At 44.0% G+C, this 18497-nt stretch overlaps 1 protein-coding gene and 1 pseudogene across 6 annotated transcripts in view; both read left to right on the top strand.

Moving 5' to 3' along the window:
• LOC145344001 (xylosyl- and glucuronyltransferase LARGE1) overlaps positions 1 to 18497 on the top strand; it is a 448675-nt gene that overhangs the window by 202833 nt on the left and 227345 nt on the right. The gene's annotated exons all lie outside the window — the stretch shown is intronic.
• On the top strand, positions 128 to 4319 carry LOC145343654 (small ribosomal subunit protein uS5 pseudogene; annotated as a pseudogene).

Below are 18497 nucleotides of genomic sequence, written 5' to 3' on the forward strand. Positions count from 1 at the left end.
CCTCCCTCATCAAATCTTCCAAATGACAGATTTCAGTTCTGACTTTTTAACCGGATTCCTAAGACCAGATAAAAGGAGGGTGGGGGTATTGTCCCGTGGGAGAATTTCTTTCTCACGGTGGGAGGAGATGGCCACTAACCAGCAGTTGGATCTTCTGGTTCCTCCGCTGTCAATGGGATTTCCATTTGACTCCACCCCACACCACCGGAAAACCCGTGTAGATGATACATTGTCAGCAGGACCAGAAGATCTTGCTGCTGTGAACAGTCAGAGAACGCTGACCAAAATCCTTTGAATTTTCTGTGTTGCCTCACAGATTTTTATAACCATTCTACCCGATTTTTCAGGTGTCATCTGGCTTTTCTAGTTCCACAGAAGCATTGTATAAAAAACCTAACCTCCAATTAAATAAATCAGGGAGACATGGAAGAAAAAAAAAAGTTTTTGTAGCTATTTAATAGCACCACAGAAATGTTTTGATGTACAAATGACTTAGATTGATTGTTTTTATATGCCTCCTGGTCAGTTCTAGATAGCTTGTAATAAAATGCACAGAATTCTGGACTTCAAAATGTAATTCATTGGCAAGTCAGCTGTACCTCAAAAAGTAGCCATGTTACGGAGTAATTAAACCAAACATATTGCCTTTATTTCTACCTTGACTGAAATAACTCATTCGCCGCAGATCAGGGGTCGTTATTTAGTCTGTGTGGTTGATGTTTTCTGCGAAGGATAGGACTCTGGGGTACTCTTAATGGCAGTTTAAGTCCAAATCATAATTTTTCTTTTCCAAACACCTTGTGAGAATTATTTACACTGTGAACTTTCATAATTGCTTAGCCAAAGAAATGTAATGTTTCTGAGAGATGAAGGCACTGATTGAGTCAACACAGCTCAGCAAACACAAGAGATTTAAGTTGTTTTTTCATAAGCCATCATTGCTACATTTTCTTTTCTATTTCCATGCTTATACTGTGATTTGGCCATCAGAATAAGATGAAATGAGACCATTACTATAGCTTCACCCATGCAAAGAAAGACTCAGAAATGGTTAGCAGTGCTGCCTCACAGCACTAGAGACCCAGGTAACTGTCTGTGCAGAGTTTGCATGTTCTTCCTGTGCCTGCGTGGGTTTCCTCCGGATGCTCCAGTTTCCCCTCTAGTCCAAAGATGTGCATGTTTGGTGGATTTGTCGTGGTAAATGTGTGCGATTACAGAGGGTGAGGGCCATCATGAATAAGATGCTTTTTTTGGAGAGTCAGTGAATGTTCAGTGGGCCGAATGGCCACCTTCTGTTGGGATTCTAGGGCAAGTGCCAGAAATTTGGTGATTGTGAATGAAGCTACCTTGTCTCCATTCAATGGCTATGAGCAAGCCCAAGGCCATGATTTAGAGACTGCATGAATTGGGGGGCAAAGGAGGGAGGAATGCTGGATTCAGAAGTCAACTTGAGCTTTTCCAGTTCCTAAATCAGAAAATCCCTGCAGTACAGAAGCAGGCCATTTGGCCCATATAGCCTGCACTGACTGTCTCTGAGAGAGCATCTTATCCAGACTCTACCACCATAACTCCACATATTTATCCTGCTTATGCCCCTAACCTACACATCCTTGGATCTAAGAGGCAATTTAGCACCTAACCTGCACGTCTTTGGACTAGATTAGATTTTTTTCCCCCTTTCTCTCTGTCTCCGTACATCGTCCCCCAATTCCACCACCCCAATACCCACTCTCCTGTCACAAGAGATAGATGTTATTAACCAACTTCACAGATCCAAGGCCTTCTATAGGACTTCGTCTAAATGGGCAGGGATTTGGAAAATTGGTTGGCCATTTGTCCATGCAGGACATTGCAATCAACTCCAATTCTAAACTATCCAGCATAAGTATAAATGTATTTCCCATCAAGATTGAGATTGATTCCATAGATTTGACCAAGTGTGGACCAACCTGGGACCTTCTCATTTGTGTGGTCAGCTAAGGAGGCTGATTACCCATTGAGCCTGAAGTGACCTATTGAATATTCTATGACCATGCAAGCCCTCGCAACCTGCTCCACTAAGCTCCAGCTGCACTTTCTTGTAGCTTTCAGGCCTGAAGTGTTGTAAACTCACTCTGATACAGTTCCAATCCCAACGTGAGTTGTTCCAATTTATCCAGGTGGCTCCAGCTGGTGAGTCACAGCCGGATACTTGACTGTACAGTGCCATCTTAATGTGTCGGCAAGACACAAACATATTCCAGCACCCATGGAGGCAGTGTGAGTCAGTGCCTTCTGGGGAGGCGAGGAGAAAATTGAGGAAAACATTTTTTTTCAAAAATATAGTTTATTCATAAAATTTGTAAAATCGCATAATGCTTCACTATTGACACTGCATACAGTGCAGATTGGTGTCTATCAAATACAGCAGATGAGATGCCTCAATGCACAGCCTTTGTAGGTTGTATTCACAATGTCCGTTTACATTCCATATCAAAATTCTCTGCACATAAACCCTGAGGGATTTTACATGGTTTACAGCCCCTCAGACTACTATGATTGGAGGGTCTTTGACACTGTTCTTTCTTCCTTCAGCCTTTTGGCCCCAACATTCAGTGCTGTTGTCAAGGTTCAATTGATGTCTCACGAAGACACCTGGAGACTTGCGTATTTAAACATACGCCATTTATTGTTAACCATAACGGTGGACGTATCCCAGGTACTGACATGCATGGGTGCTGGCTCCATACTGCCTCAGTCCAGTCCACTGTCCTGTGACTCTCCACATCGTACTATGGGTGATACACTACCCCCATATCCCAACATATTTTGCCCACTAACCCCTCTAACCTTCACATCTCAGGACACTAAGGGGCAATTTTAGCATGGCCAATCAACCTAACCCGCACATCTTTGGACTGTGGGAGAAAACCCACTCAGACACGAGGAGAATGTGCAAACTCCACAAAGACAGTGACCCAAGCCGGAAATCAAACCCAGGTCCCTGGAGCTGTGAAGCAGCAGTGCTAATCACTGTGCTACCATGCCACCCTGTACGATTGATCTGGTTGTAGTGTCAAAACCATTTTCCTGTCTGCTTCCCTACTCTCTCCCCCCCGCCCCACCCAGAACTCTTGACTACCTTGTCTATCAAAAATATAACAAATCCAAAAACATTCTATGATCTAGCCCCCGTTGCTCCCTGGAAAAGAGAATTTCTCTGACTAATCACTGTTCGATTGAAAATTATCAGCAAATGGTGGGCAGTGCTGGTGGGAGAGAACGTTTGGCTCCGGTGAGCGTGGCTGGGGGCAGGGTAGGAGATGTGGCAGAGGTCATGGTTCTTATGATGGAGTGGCTGAAGATAAGGAGTGGATGTCGTTAACTAAGCTGGTCTTTTGGTAAAGGATATGAAGTTCGAAGCTCGGGAAGAAATTTACCTCTTCTACCCTATAAAAGAGTCTGAAATCACTGACTTATTCCTGGGGTTGGCCTTAAAGATCCATATAATTCCTACAGTGCAGAAGGAGACCATTCAGGCCATCGAGTCTGAAATATCTCTCCAAATGATCATTCCCCCTCCCCCATCCCCCTTCCCCAAGTTGATCATGGCTAATCCACCTAAACTACATATCTTTTGACACGTGTCTTAAGTTTCCTTTGTACCTTTTGTTTCTGTTCGGGCCGCCCCCCCCCTCCTTTTGGGGAGCTGCCCCCTTTTTCTTTGTCCGAGCGTAATTTAAGTTGGTTTACTTGGTTTGACCCGAAAGATGAGGGACAATTTAGCATGACCAATCCACCAAACCTAACGGACAAGATTCTCAAGATTATGCCTGTACAGAAGCAGATCCGTGCCAGTCAATAAACCTGGCTCAGGCTTTTGGTTGCTACTGGTGACTATAACGGACCTGTTGGATTGGATGTCAAGTGTTCCGTGGAAGTGGCCACTGCCATTCGTGGAGCTATTATTCTGGCGAAACTATCCACCATCCCAGTGAGGAGGGGCTACTGGGGTAACAGAATTGGTTGTCAAACACTGTATCATGCACGGTGATTGGCCATTGTGGTACAATCTTGGTGTGGCTAACCCCTGCACCCCGTGGTACTGGTATTGTCTCAACCCCTGTGCCCAAGAAACTGCTTCAGATGGCTGGTCCCAACAAGTGCTACATCTAACCTAGAGGCTGAACAGCCAGCCAAGGCAACGCTTCTAAGGAACTTTTGATGCCATCTTTTAGACTAACATTTATGTGACCCTGGATCTGTGGAAAGAGCTGTGCTTGCTGAATGGCCTTCTGCACTGTGGTGATTCTGTGATTAACTGCACTGGAGCTCACTAGCTAAATGGCAGTTGGCACTAAGTTGATTAAGTGATGAGGTTGAGTCCTCATCCCGAGAGGCTCCATGTTGTTTAACTGGTGACCCCCAGCTCCAGGAGGTTTGCCAATGGGTAAAGATATGCTTAGCAGTGCAGTCGGCTGCTGTGCTCCTGAAAATGAATCCCGGAGCAACCTATTATCTGGCAATGTGATCCTTGCAGACATGTTTAAACCACAGTCACTGGGTAACACCATGGACATTGGAGCAGAGAAGGAAATGTTACTTCATTTACCAAGTGGTCAGTCTATGAAACTGGTCAATAGGGAGAGAGTGGAAGACTATTCATTTATTCAGATGCAAACTCGATAGTTTTCTTTCAGAAAAGAGTATTTTTGGATACAATATTTGAGTAGTTTGAGATGTGAAGTGCTGAGTGTCATATGCTTGGGAGCATCCGTAGACTTTTCACCTGCAGTTCCCATTTTGACTAGGACAAATGTGGATGGGCACACTGGGCAAATGTGGATTAATTAATGAAAGCCAGCACAGATTTGTTGAAGGTAAATTATATTTAACTAACTTGGCTAAGGTTTTTGTAGAGCTGGCAGGGAAAGTTGATGCGGGCAATGCAGCTGACAGAAAAAGCCAAAGTCAGTATGAGGAAAAACCTTTTCACTCAATAGAGTGGTTTGGATCTGGAGTGTGAGAGTGTGGTAGAGGCAGATTCAAATGTGGCATTCAAAATGAAATTGGATAAATATGTGAAGAGGAAAAATTTGCAGGGTATGAGGTGTGGTGGGGGTTGGCAGGGCAGCACTGGCTGAGTAGTGATTGCATTGAGCAAGCCAAGTGGCCTCCTTCTGTGCTGTAACTATTCTGTGATTCTAAGGTCTCTACCACTCAAGTCCATGTCAGTTGTAGTTTAATTTGGTGAGATTTTAACTCACCCATGTCCATTGAGATCAACTGGAACCATTGATAAAGATTAATCGATAACTCCATTATCATTGTGTGGCTGTGGCTGGCAGAATGGTGGAATGTGAAGTACTTTTGTCTGTTTTCTCCTTTATTCCTTCGTGGGTTATGGGTGTCACTGGCAAGGCCAATGTTTGTTGCCCATCCCTAATATCCCTTGAACTAAGTAGCTTACTCAGTTAAGAGTCAACCACAGTGCTGTGGGTCTGGCGTCAAGTGTAGGCTAGACCAGGTCAGGATGGCAGATTTCCTTCCCTAAAGGAAGTTAGTGAACTAGATGGGTTTTTACGACAACCAATGGTCATCACTGAAACTCAATTCTGGATTATTAATTAAATTTAATTTCCAGCAGCTGCCATGATGGGATTTGAACCTTTGTCCCCAGAGCATTAGCCTGGGCCTCTGGATTACTAGTCTAGTGACATTACCACTACACCACTGCTGCCTCCCATTACTAATTCCATTAAAATCCCTATAGTGCAGAAGGAAGCCATTCAGCCTATCACATGTGCACATCTCTCTGACAGAATATCTTACCTGGGCCCACCCCTGCCCTGTCCCCACAAATTTACCCTGCTTACCCCCTAACCTACACGCTATAGTGCAAATTAGCTTGTCCAATCCACCTAACTTGCACACCTTTAGGCTGTGGGAGGAAAGCAGAGCACCTGGAGGAAACCCACGCAGACATGGAGAGAATGTGCAATCTCCGTACAGACAGTCACCTGGGGCTTGAACTGATCCTGGGTCCCTGGGGCTGTGAGACAGCAGCACTAACCACTGTACCACCCCTGTGTTTTAGTATTTAGTTCCTGTATTTTTAGTGTTTGCATTTTTAACAATAATCAGGATCAAAAACCATGGCTGACTTACCTAACAACCCTCCTCCAAGCCAACCAGAGTGAGAAGTATTGAGGCCGATTGCAGTACTAAGACCATCACCCAGTCAAGTCAGCACACATCAGATTAGGGAGCAGCCGATCTGTGATAGCTCATTCACTCACTGCTTTCAGCTGATGGGCTATTGAGAAGAAAATGGAAATGTTTGAAGGGCTGATCATTCCCCGCCAGGAGGAATGAGCAAATATTCCCATCGCTGAATCAACTCCTTGGGGCTTGTTTATTTATTGGAAGCAATTATTGGTAAAGCAAAGAAACGTTCAGTGTTCTATCTGAATAGTTTGAAAGGTCAGATTAGCAAATTCCTGTTTCTTTTAGTTACCAAAACACACACTGATTTTATTTGTTTCCTGACAGAAATATTGCAAAGAGATAATAGTTGGACAGATCACTGCGCATAACTTGTTGTCAATCTGTGCTCCTCACAAGAAAATATAAACTCTCTCACATTTCCATTCATTGAGTCCGAGAGTAATTAGAGATGGCTGTTCTACCCGTTAAGTCTATGCCAGGATTTGTCCCCTCCTTTAATATTGCTGCCGTCAATGTGCCTCTGAATATTGTCTTCTAAAATCCAGTCACTGTGTCCTTCACAATCTTCCTCCTCTGCACATCTTTGCTTTGTTGAAACCAATTCTTCACACATCTCCCCCTCACCCCCTCTTATTCCGGAACCCTTTCCCACCCTACAATATTCAGAGCCATTAAAACCATCACATGGCCACTGGATGAGACTGAAAATGATGCCATGTTCAGGGTAATTTTGTGCTGTGACACCATTGCTATGTGGAGCTAGATCCCAGGCTCACCTTGCACACGCTGAGAGTTGCCCCCAGTTTTCGAGGATAATTCTGGGGTCCCTGGGAATGTAAGCCCTATCACTAAGATAGAAGGGAGAAAAAAATTACGGGACAATGGAACACTTTAAAAAAATAAGTCTTTGAATGCTGCTTTCTGGTCTACAACTAACAATCGGACATGAGCTGAGAGGAGGATAAAGGCCGTTTGATGATTAAATACCTGAATTGGTCAACAAGTCTGTTGGTGTGGGAGGCAGATGGGTTGTGAGGATAGGCATATCAGGGTGGGAATGAACAGTGAGAGTGTGGGGATGGGGTGATTGGGAGCTGGTCATGTGATGACACCTCCAGGGATATGTCCAACCACAGTTGACATCCCTATTCAAAATCTTTCAGCAAGCAAAGAGAAGAGGCCTCCACCCCACCAGTTTGGATTTGAGCATCAGAAGTGAAAAGCTGCCATCCAAACCATTGTGATATCCAGTTCCTTTTTTCCCACATGGCTCAATGCATGTGGGCTCACTGCTTACTGTATGCTTATCAATTGGCACTGCATCAATATTGGTGTATCTTTGCAGCCAATTTTCACTTAAGGGAATTCTCCAACACTTCCCCTGTAACTGAGATAATGTGATCAGATTGACAGCATCAGGATATGTACTAAAAACACCTTTAAATACATGCTTCAGTCTCTGGTTTTCTAACAGCCCATCAGAGCAGAGGTCTGGTGGATCACTTTGGAAGTGGCTGAGTGTATACTAAAAATACCTGACAATATGAACCATGGCTTTGAGGTTCCACAGGACTCTCTAGTTACTACTAACGTTAAGAATCTACAAGGCACAAGTCAGCAGTGAAATGGAACACTCTCCAGTTACCTCATACGGTTATAAAGAGGAAATCCTTATTTCAGATTTCTTTGTGTGCATGAGCTTGATGGCTGGCCGAGACACAATGGGCTAAAGGGCCTCTTTCTGTGTTGTAAAACTCTGAGTTCTTGGCTTGTTTCTCTACTTCCCGCCCGTCAATGTCTCCCATTGGTCAGGATGAAGTTAAAGCTGTGCCTTGATCCCTATCACATCACATCACAATTCGAACAGTTAAGGGAAAGAGGAACGTTTGTGCTCTCAAGAGGAGAAACAAATAAACAGTGACAGGCTACACTGATTCAAACCTTTCATGAATCCAGAATCGTGCCAATGGTACCATTATTAGAGGCCATTCCTCTATTGCTGCCAAGAATTTACCCAAGCAAGTTAATGCTTTCAAAGTTCAGGCAATTTTTAAAGTTAGTCATCAATAAATAGACTGTGCCAATAAGCAGTAAATAACTTAAAGGAAAACAAATGATCTAAGCTGGCAATTACTGGGAGTCAGTGCAAGTACAGTAGGAACTTCAAACAAGAGCTCAGTGGTGTAAGTTCAACCAGTTTGAACAGCAATTCTTAACTTTCCGGACTGCAGATTTGCAAGCAGCTGACCCTGTGGTGATTGTCATTTTACTCATTCATCGCTGGTCAGGCCAGCATTTGTTTCCCATTCCTAACTGCCCTTGAAGACAGTGGTGAGCTGCCCTTCCTGAACCATTGCAGTCCACATGGTGTAGTACATCCACAGTGCTGTTAAGGAGGGGGCTCCAGGATTTTGACGCAGCAATGGTGAAAGAACGGCAATATATTTCGAAGTCAGGATGGTGAGTGACTTGGAGGGGAACTTGCAGTGGTAGTGTTTCCAGGTATTCGTTGCTCTTGACCTTCTAGATGATAGTGGTAATGGGTTTAGAAGATGCTGCCTAAGGAACCTTGGTGAGTTGCTACAGTGCACCTTGTAGATGGTATACAACTGCTGCCACTGTTTGTAGTGGTAGAGGGAGTGTATGTTTGTGGAAGGGTAGCAATCAAGTGGACTGCTTTGTTCTGGATGGCGTTTGAGCTGCACTCTTCTAGGGAAGTGGAAGGTATTGCATTATAACCAGCAGTCCTTGCCCATCCCTCGTTGCCCTTGAGAAAGTCACGGTGAGCTGCTTTCTTGAACTGCTGTGGTCCAGGTAGTGCTATTTGGGAGGGAGTTCTAGGTTTTTGACCCAGCAACAGCGAAGGAAAAGAGGTATATTTCTAAGCCTTTTAGCCTTTAGAAGTATTGGATTGGGAAAAAAGACTTGGAAGGGGACATAGAGTGAAAATTGTTTTATATATATATATATATATATATATGTATATAAATAGTTGCATTGTTTCTTTGAGAATAGGTCCAATGATTTGAAGGTAATGTCATTGGGGTGTTTCAGAGGCTCCTGCTTTTAGTTTCAGTTTGTACGCTGTACAGACAACAGCTCTTCAATAAAGCTGTTGTTGTTAGTTTGAATCTACATGTGCAAGCCACATCTTTTTCTTTTTGTTTAAAATCCCCAACCCCTAACATAAGACTTTAAGACATAGGAACAGAATTAGGCCACTTAGCCCATTGAGTCTGCTCCGCCATTCAATCATGGCTGATTATTTTTTTCATCCCCATTCTCGGGCCTTTTCCCCATAACCTCTATTCCCTTATTAATCAAGAACATTGTTAAGATATTACAACAATCTCCAGGGAAGTCTTCAACAAGAGTTAGCAACCCCACCACTGACCTGCACAGGGTGGTTAATTTATTCCCTCACTATGCCATGGACCCCATCACTTTCTGCTTGAAGTTGTGGTGAAACGTTCATTATATTTTTACTGCTTTAGACAATGGAACCTCTTTCAGCCTCCTAATCTAAACCAGCTGTTTACCCATACACTCTTCTCAAAATACGTTGCATTGCAGGATAGTTACATTTAATTTTGCTTGTACAAGTCATCAAAATCGATGCGTGCCCTGGAAAAAATGTTATTGATTAGCAGTGCCGGTGGGACAAATTGCCTGAATGACAAGAATCTGCCTTTAATAAATAGACTTTTTTTTGTTTATAACGTGAATCGAGAATAGATATCGCAAAATTGGAATGCCACTTTTTTAAAGAAAAGTCGATTGTAATTTTTTCTCTCCAGATTTTGTTTGTTTTTGCTGAGCAGAGTGAGGGATGTCAGCTCTATGTGGGGTCGGGGAATGGGGAGGGTGATGCCAGCACAGTTTGTAAGTATCAATGTGTCAACATCAAGGATTCCCCAAGATTCCCTCCACCCCAGCAACAGCAGTTTGTCTCAATGGTGCCTTTAACGTGGTGAGGCATTGCACAATCCTTCCCTGTCATGTAATCAGAAACAAGGCTTGGGACTTTTCCTCCAACAGCCCACCAGTGGGTTGAACTGTAGATTCGAAGCCAGCCCTCTGGGGAAAAACAGTCACATGTTGTAATCTTTCTCAGGGTAGCCAAATAACATCCAAAGGGTGAGCTGTCCATCCAATAAAGGACAGAGGGTAAACTCTCAAAACTGGAGAATCTAACTGAGAGGTCCTCCAAACTGCAATGGGAGATAAGTGAGAGAATGGAGATTTCAAAATAGAGGTGACATTTTCTCAACTGTTTTTAAAGTTTGATTTAACAATGGCTTTTGCAGCCTAGTACCACTTATAGTTGTTTAAGTATGGAGAGTAGGGTGGGGGGGGGGGAGGGGGGTGGGTAGGGTGCGATCCCTTTTACTGGGTGCCCTGCACCCTGCTGCAGCACTCAGGAAGACACAGACAGCAGTAGAGACAGGGTGAAGGAAATGTGGATTGACCAAATTTGAAGGAAGACAGACTTCTCATGAAGTGCTGGGGAAGATAGTTACAGAGGTGAAGTGTGGTTGCCTTTGTACAAATTAGGTGCAGAACTAAGAGCTGCACAAACCATACAAACAAGTACTTGCAGGTCACGTCAAGGAGCCTGAGCAAAACTGGCACAGTGGTTAGCGCTGCTGCCTTATAGCGTCAGAGATGTGGGTTCGATTCTGGCCTTGGCTGACTGTCCATGTGGAGTTTGCACTTTCTCCCCGTGTCTGTGTGCGTTTCCTTCAGGTGTTCTGTTCCCCCCTTCTCCCCCCGGAGATGTGTAGGTTGGATGGGTTAGCCATGGTAAATGTGTGGGGTTAGAGGGATAGGGAGCAGGCAAGGGCCAAGGCAAGATTCTCTTGTGAGAGAGTCAGTGCAGAATCAAAGAGCTGAATGGCTTCCTTCTGCACTCCATGGGATGATTCCACGCTGGAGTCTTGATTGGTCACCCAGACCATGTGATTCTTACTCTGCTGTACTGTCCTTAAAGGGGCAATCATTTACTTTCCTAATTGCTTGCTGCACCTGTATGTTAGCTTTCAGTGACTCATGAACATAGGCACCCAGGTTTGTTTGGACATCAACACTTGCCAATCACTCACCATTTAAGAAATATTCTGTATTTCTGTTCTTCCTACTAAAGTAGAAAACACTTTTCCACATTCTATTCCATCCACCAAGTTCCTGCCCACTCACTTAGACTGCCCAAATCCCCTTGAGGCCTCCTTGCATCTCCTCACTCTCGTACTCCCACCTAGTTTTGTCATCAACAAACTTGGAAATATTACATTTGGTCCCCACAGCCAAATTATTGTGAATAACTGGGACTGAGCACTGACTCTTGCGGTATTCCACTGGTCACAGCCTGCCAATCTGAGAATTCCTACTTTCTATTTCCTGTCTGTTGACCAATTCACAATCCATCCCAGTTTATTACCCCCAATCACATTTTGCTTTTTAACCTTTGGTGTGGAACCTTCTGCAAATACAAGTGTACCACATCTACTGATTTCACTTGTCTAGCCTGCTCATTCAATCCTCAAAAAACTTTCACAGGTTTGGCAAATATGATTATTTTCTTTTCATAGATCCATGTTGACTCTGCCCAATCCTAACATTATTATCCAGTTATCTCATCCTTTATAATAGATTCTAGCGTTTTCCCTACTGCTGATCCCAGGTCTATATTTCCCTGATTTTTCTCTCCCTCCTTTCTTAAAGATCGGGGTTACATTTGTTGCATTCCCTTCTGCAGGAACTACTGCAGAATCTGTAGAATTTGGAAGATGATCACAAATGCAATTACTATCTCTACAGGTGCCTCTTTCAACACTCTTGTTCATCAGGTTAAAAAGATTTATCAACTTTCAGTCATTAATTTCTCGAGTACCACTTTTTGACAATTACTAATTTCCTCCAGTCCCTGATCCTCCCTAGTGCCTTGATTCTTTTGTACTAAAATCACAGAATAGAATCCCTACAGTGCAGAAGGAGGCCGTTCAAGCCTGCACCAGCAACAGTCCCACCCACCTGTATCCCCATAACCCCACATATTTACTTTGCTCACCTTCCTGACACCAAGGGGCAGCAAAGCATGGCAATCCATGGTAGGCTACTGCAGAAAATGCAGATGCATGGGATTGAGGGTGATTTAGCAGTTTGGATCAGGAATTGGCTAGCTGATAGAAGACAGAGGGTGGTGGTTGATGGGAAATATTCAACCTGGAGTTCAGTTACAAGTGGTGTACCTCAAGGATTTGTTTTGGGGCCACTGCTGTTTGTCATTTTTATAAATGACCTAGATGAGGGTGTAGAAGGATGGATTAGTAAATTTGCTGACGACACCAAAGTTGGAGGAGTTGTAGACAGTGAGGATCGATGTTACAGTTTGCAGAGGGACATAGATAAGCTGCAGAGATGGGCCGACAGGTGGCAGATGGAGTTTAATGCGGAAAAGTGTGAGGTGATTCACTTTGGTAAGAATAACAGGAGTACAGAATATAGGGCTAATGGAAGGACTCTTAGTAGTGTTGACGAGCAGAGAGATCTTGGGGTACATGTGCATAGCTCCCTGAAAGTTGGCACCCAGGTTGATAAGGTTGTTAAGAAGGCGTACGGTGTGTTAGCTTTTATTGGTAGAGGGATTGAATTTTGGAGCCGTGAGGTCATGTTACAACTGTACAAAACTCTGGTGCGGCCACACTTGGAGTATTGCGTACAGTTCTGGTCGCCGCATTATAAGAAAGATGTGGAGGCATTGGAAAGGGTGCAGAGGAGGTTTACCAGGATGTTGCCTGGTATGGTGGGAAGGTCTTATGAGGAAAGGCTGAGGGACTTGAGGTTATTTTCATTGGAGAGAAGAAGGTTACGAGGTGACCTGATTGAGGCATACAAGATGATCAAAGGATTGGATAGGTGGACAGTGAGAGCCTTTTACCTCAGATGGTGATGGCTAACACAAGGGGACATAGCTTTAAATTAAGGGGTGATAATTATAGGACGATGTCAGAGGTAGGTTCTTTACTCAGAGGGTAGTGAGGACGTGGAATGCCCTGCCTGCAGCAGTTGTGGACTTGCCAACTTTAAGGGCATTCAAATGGTCAGTGGATAGGCATATGGATAACATTGGAATAATTTAGGTTAGAGGGTCATTAGATTGGTTTCACTGGTCGGCGCAACATCGAGGGCCGAAGGGCCTGTACTGCGCTGTAATGTTCTATGTTCTAATCAACCTAACCCACACGTCTTTGAACTATGGGAGAAAACCAGAGCATCCAGAGGAAAACTGTGCAGACATGGGGAGAACATAGGGTATTGCCTGGACGTGATTTTGTCTGTACAGGGGGCTGTACTCATCTGTGTACAGTCATGGGGGACCTGCTGTGATTCAGGGCACACTGACGTGAATGCACAATTTAATGTGGAAGGGGAACTAATGATATTTAAATATATTCAAATAGGAACATCAGGATACTCAATACATCATTGGTGGGGTGTGGGGGAGAAGACCAAGAGAGAGAATCATAATGGGATATCTCGCCAGTATAAAACCCATTTTAGGAAACCCATGGGATTGTGCAACTCTGTGCCAATCAAACCTACCCACCCCCGCCAAAAGAGTTGTCAGTGTGTTAGCTAAAGCTTTGCAAGGTAACCTGGAGGAAGTCTTTGGTCCTCTTCAAATGAGAACATTTATATTAATATGGTCTCCTATAATAGACTGTAAATTGCCTATTGATTTCTTTTGGAGAGATGATAATTATACCACTGGCAGATGAGGCGGTTGGAATTAATTTTGCTGTTTCACACATTTTCTTCTGAAACAATTAGCTAAGAGCTGTCGTCTTCTTTAATACTGCACAAAACCCGATGGCTCACCGAGGAAGCAATTCAAATCTTGCCTAATATCTTCAAGCTTTCAGAAGCCTTTGTTCAGCTTTATAAACTTATAACACCCGTCAATGTACTTTCACACCATGTTCAATTAAAAATCAAAGGTAGGACTCAAGGCCACATCTCGACTTTACAAAGCTGCAAAAAGGCTTGAGTTCATTCAGTTCTGATTCAGCGAGTGCTGATACGCAGGCACACCATTGTTTTTCAAGCCGAACTTTATTCTGTGGCTTGAACTTGTGCCTTGTGAACAATTTCTTCAGCCTCTGTAATTTCTTTGTGGCTGGGATGAAAATCTTTGGAGCAGCACATTTATTTCACCCTATCGTAAAGAAACCAGCTGCAGAATGTCAAAACAAAAGCCAATTGCATCAAATTAACAGTCCTGCTACTCAGAAAATCCCCGACAATTAATTTTGTTAATGAATTAAACAAGCCCTTCTTGATCAGGGGACCCCAAACTGTGGGTCGTGACACACACCACACATCCACCCGCATCAGCGCGCTCTCTCTTGCGCGCTCTCTCTTGCGCTCGCTCGCTCTCTCTGTGGCGCACGCCCGCTTGCGCTCTCGCTCTGGGTCATGGGCTCCCCCTCCTCCATGACAGTAGTGGTGATTGTGGCTCCACAGACCGGTGAGCAACCTGCAGACCTTTGAACCTGTGCCACCTCTTTCTTTTTCTTGCTGTCGGATGGGCATAAAAAAGAAAGAAACATTAGAGTTCAGAAGGAGCCATTCAGCCATTAAGCCTGTACCGACAACAATCCCACCCAGGCCCTATTCCCATGACCCCTCAAATTTACCCACTATTCCTTCTAAATTACGCATACCAGATCTCTAAGGGCGAATTTATCGGAGTTCTATGAGGATGTCTCTAGGGCGGTGGATAGAGGAGAGCCGGTGGATGTGGTGTTTCTTGATTTTCAGAAGGCGTTTGACAAGGTACCTCACAAGAGGTTATTACAGAAGGTAAGGGGGCATGGAGTTGGGGGTAGGGTGTTAGCGTGGATAGGGGATTGGCTGTCAAATAGGAGGCAGAGAGTGGGGGTCAATGGGTGCTATTCGGATTGGCGGATGGTGACTAGTGGAGTGCCCCAGGGGTCAGTGCTGGGGCCTCAGCTATTTACCATTTATATAGATGGTCTGGAGGAGGGAACCAAGTGTATGGTGTCAAAATTTGCTGATGACACCAAGATTGGTGGAACGGCAAATTGTGCGGAGGGTGTGGAAAGCCTGCAGAAGGATCTAGATAGGCTGGGTGAATGGGCCAGGAAATGGCAAATGGAATTTAATGTTGGCAAGTGTGAAGTTATCCACTTTGGTAGGAATAATGGTAGGAAGGACTACTACTTACATGGTGAAAAACTGCAGCATGCGACAGTGCAGAGGGACCTCGGGGTCCTTGTGCATGAGTCGCAAAAACCCAGCCTGCAGTTGCAGCAGGTGGTCAGGAAGGCGAATAGGATGCTGGCCTTCATAGCGAGGGAGATTGAATATAAAAGTAGGGAGGTCTTGCTGCAACTGTACAGGGCACTGGTGAGGCCGCAGCTGGAGTACTGTGTGCAGTTTTGGTCGCTGCACTTACGCAAGGATATTTTGGCCTTGGAGGGAGTGCAGAGGAGGTTTACGAGGCTGATACTGGAGTTGAGGGTGTTGAACTATGAGGAGAGGCTGAATAAACTAGGCTTGTACTTGTTAGAGTTTAGAAGAATGAGGGGAGATCTCATTGAGACGTATAAGATGATGAATGGGATGGATAGGATAGAGGTGGAGAGACTCTTTCCGCTCAGAAAGGACAGTAGGACTAGAGGGCACAGCCTCAAGATAAAGGGGGGGCGGTTTAGAACAGAGTTGAGGAGGAACTTCTTCACTCAAAGGGTGGTGAATCTCTGGAATTCTCTGCCCGTTGAAGTGGTGGAGGCTGCCTCGCTAAATATATTTAAGACGCGGGTTGATGGGTTTTTGATAAGAGAGGGGATTAAGGGTTATGGGGAGAGGGCAGGAAAGTGGAACTGAGCCACGACAGATCAGCCATGATCTTATTGAATGGCGGGGCAGGCTCGAAGGGCTAGATGGCCTACTCCTGCTCCTATTTCTTATGTTCTTATGTTCTTAATTTAACATGGTCAATCAACCTAACCTGCACATCTTTGGACTGTGGGAGGAAACTTGAAGCACCTGGAGGAAACTCACGCAGACACAGGGAAAACGTGCGAGCTCCACGTAGTGACCCAAGCCAGAGATTAAACCCATGTCTCTGGAGCTGTGAAGCATCAAGGAGCCTGAGCAAAACTGGCACAGTGGTTAGCGCTGCTGCATTACAGCTCAAGAGACATAGATTTGATCCCCAGCTTGGGTCACTGTGTGGAGTTCGCACGTTCTCCCTGTGTCTGCGTGGGTTTCTGATTATTGTCTCGTTATTCATTTTAAACAAGGGAAGAAGCTGACAAACACAGGTATACGAAACACCAATCCACATCGCTAAATTGATCAGCTCACTGAGTGGATCACCTTTGATCGGCTTTGGTGGTTCCCTTCAATGATTTCCCCTATAATTCCTTTCCATTTTTCTCGATAACAGCAACAACCTCCTGAACCCAGGAGATGCCATTCACGTTTTTCATACTTTCAAATTCTGTGTGCATGTTTGTGTGTTTTTTTTTGTGTTTGTGTACGTGTGTACTGTGTTGACCCTATCAGCTATATTTACTGTGATGTAAATGGGTGGTGAGGGTTCCGTGTACGTGCATGAATTTTGAGTCTGGTGTTGCTAACTAGAGCAGCTACACGCAGTTCCGGGTCATCCCTTCATCTGACCTCTGCATGTTTCAGCAGAGGTCACTGAGAGAATTGGCAGCAACCTTTATACTGTTCCCCCTTCCTTAGCTGAACTGCACTGAGGTTAATTTGGTTGCCTCAGTGAACATGACCTAATTCATAAAAGACCAGTAATCTGGGATCTATCTATGCCATATGTTACTTTAAAGAGTTTATCTTTATCATTAACTTGGAGTAGGCTGTTCAACTCTTGAGCCTTTTCTGCTATGTCAGTTAGATTATGGCTGGTATGTATCTTAGCTCCATTTACTGGCTTGGCTTCTATATTCCTAAATGCCGTGGCCTAACTAAAATTCATCAATCACAGTCAGAACATTTTTACATTCCACCATATGTGACACAGACCATTCAGCCTAACCAGCCCATACTGGCATTTATGCTCCACCCAAGCACCCTCCCGCCTTTGCTCATTAAATCTACCATCGTAACACACAGTATTTAATTGTGCTGGCTATTTGAAGTACCAGTTTGAGCTTATTAAAGGACTCTTTTCCCAATGTAACAATAACTGCAGGATCTGATTATTGCTGGGCTCTGAAGAACGAACTCTTGAAACATTTTGAATTTAAAAATAATGAGCCCAAAGTACTGACCCAAAATTAACAAATTGCTTAGAAAAGTTTGGTTCTCTTTATACTTTGCCCTTAATTGTAATCACCTCCTCCTTTATCCTTGTGATTCCTCTTCTCCATTTTAATCAGCTCCAATCTATTAAGTTATTAAAAGACGACTGAAGGATGAACACCAAAGAGTTTGTTGCACGAGATGGTTGAGATTTGACTATTTATGTCTCTGGGTGCAATGGCAAGTCCTACGAGCGTTGTACTTTACACCTTATTGACACAAATCAATAATGCGGGTGTCCTGTGGGAATGGATGCATCGCCTTACACACTTCCTGACATGTCCTCAATGTTTTCTCACACACACCATGCTCTGGACGAGATTATTTTTCACCTACCTTGGACAACATAACAAACATGGGCACCACAGGAGCTCTCAATATGACCCTCACAAATGTCACTTTGGAAACTTTTCATCAGGTTTCCTTCTGCTCGCATTTTCTTCAAACATTATCAATTTAATCCTAATGCTAGCTTGTTGTGTCTCTGTTTTGTTTTTAATGAGTCGCTTTTTTTTGTCCAAACGTTTTTACACCAAACCACCATCAGCGTGTCATTAGAAGGGAAATTTAGGATTGAAAATATTCTGATGTACGGGTTAATTTTCGCTATGAAGTAAATTATAACAGGTTTCCTTTTGAAGCCAAAATTAATCTGATCTAAGCTTTTTCCCTCCCCCCCCCGCTTGAAGGTTTAATTTCCTCTGCTCTATTTTCAGTGCACTGTTATTGCCTTCTCACCAAATTCACATTTGTACTAGTTTAATGCAGTTTTAAAGATTGAATGTGGAAGTTATATACTTTGTTTACCCAGTCCTAACAGGCATCTAGGTGTTAACAAGCTAGAGTAGTGGTACATATTGTTAATTGAATATTAAATGTGTTTAATTGTGTGCTTATTAGCATGAACTGCTTCAGTTGAGACCCTATAAATAGGC

This window comes from Carcharhinus amblyrhynchos, chromosome 6 (assembly GCF_965287045.1).
Source record: "Carcharhinus amblyrhynchos chromosome 6, sCarAmb.v2.hapA, whole genome shotgun sequence".
NCBI lineage: Eukaryota > Metazoa > Chordata > Chondrichthyes > Carcharhiniformes > Carcharhinidae > Carcharhinus > Carcharhinus amblyrhynchos.